This window comes from Apis dorsata, unplaced genomic scaffold, assembly GCF_000469605.1.
Source record: "Apis dorsata unplaced genomic scaffold, Apis dorsata 1.3 scaffold_7, whole genome shotgun sequence".
Classification (NCBI taxonomy): domain Eukaryota; kingdom Metazoa; phylum Arthropoda; class Insecta; order Hymenoptera; family Apidae; genus Apis; species Apis dorsata.
In genome coordinates this window covers 155,798-157,392 of record NW_006263310.1, presented here as the reverse complement: position 1 = coordinate 157,392, position 1,595 = coordinate 155,798, and positions in this window count along the sequence as shown.

Below are 1,595 nucleotides of genomic sequence, written 5' to 3'. Positions count from 1 at the left end.
TGTCGCAGGAAGCCGACGTTGCGAGTGGAAATGACGTTGACGGGCGTTTGTCACTGTCCTCGGCAAATAATATCCAACACCGCCCGGTGTATACCCATCCTATTACCTCCACAGAGGCTTTCTCCGCCTCTGTGTGCGGCAGCCTCGTCGACCTCGTGGAAAAGAGAACTCGCGCAACGGCAACCGTGTACGTGCGTGTACTTGCATACGTGCGTGCGCGTTTGCCGCGTCTCTGTGTGCTCGCGCCACAACTGTCGCCCGTTCGTGTCGTACACGCGCGTAATCGGTTTGCCGCGCCACGTCGCTTTGCTCTTCCCACCTTCTTTTTCGGCCCGATCGACCGTCGCGTCTTTCCCCTGTATTCTCGATCGAAAGGCATAGGCCGTCGTTGCAGCTCTGGATGGCAAGATTTCTCGTTGCTCGTAGAGAATCGTTACTCGAAATTTGCGATCAATGAATTATTCGATTGTTGTTCGGCCTGTGAATGGATGCGTCTTTTAAAATATAATTGTCCATCGTGTCCTATTTACGGCAGTACGGAATTTCAACGAATCGAAATTAAATACGCTCGATCCTCTTACAACATGTACACATACATGATATATATATGTATGTATGTATATATATATGCACATATATGTAAACCGTGTTTTCAGAGAATTCACGGGGCGATAAAAAGACACGACGTTTATCCTTCCAGCGCCACTGACGTGGACTACTGCCTGCCTGCCGGCCACGATTCTCCTCCACTTCGCTAAGAGCCTTCGATTCTGAGAGGCGTCACGGTCCGTCTCTGGCGACACGTAATTAGAAAAAGTTATCAGAACTATCGTTGGAAACGGACAGGTGGTGGCTAGGACGTTGGAAGAAGGGTGGCGCGGCATCGAATCGAGCGGGCAAGTTCGCCGGGTTAGAAGGTGGAAAGGCTGAAGGGTCTTGGCGACAGCCGTCAATCGATTGTCAACCGGGTCAACCGACCAACCTAACCCGAACCTTCCTACTATCCTCATCCTTGTTCCGATATTGTAGCGCTCCTATTCGTGCCACCTTCTTCTTCTTCTCCTTCTTCTTCCTCTCCTCACTCGAATACGTACTTTTGCTTCGAGCAGAAAGATGGGAGGAATTAAATGGTAGCGGCTTAAAGAAGCGGTAAACAATTTCTCCGCCAGACAGAGAGGATAACATCTCTCTTTCTCTCTTTCGAGATCGAGCAGTAAAACCCGTCTCGTCGAAAATTATTAGGGTTATTCGTAATTGCGGACGATCGGGCGAAATTCGGGGGTTAATTCGACGGTGTACACCCACCTTGGGTGGAGGGAACGTCCTCTGACGATTTTGTCGGCCGGAATGATCGATCCTCCTTTCGCGGAATTTCGTCTCGTGGAGATCGTAAACCGTGGCCTGTGATTAAGGATGTCGGTCGATCATCGTCGGTTGCTGCCGTTTTTACGGATAGGGGGAGGGAGGGAGACGTTGCGTTGCGACGATTCTCACGCGGGTATTCGGAAACTCGAGTGCTCGGTGGTGAAAGCTCTCTGGTGTAAGGGCGGAAAGGAGGGAGTGGGGATGGGGGGAGAAGTTAATCGAGCGTCGCG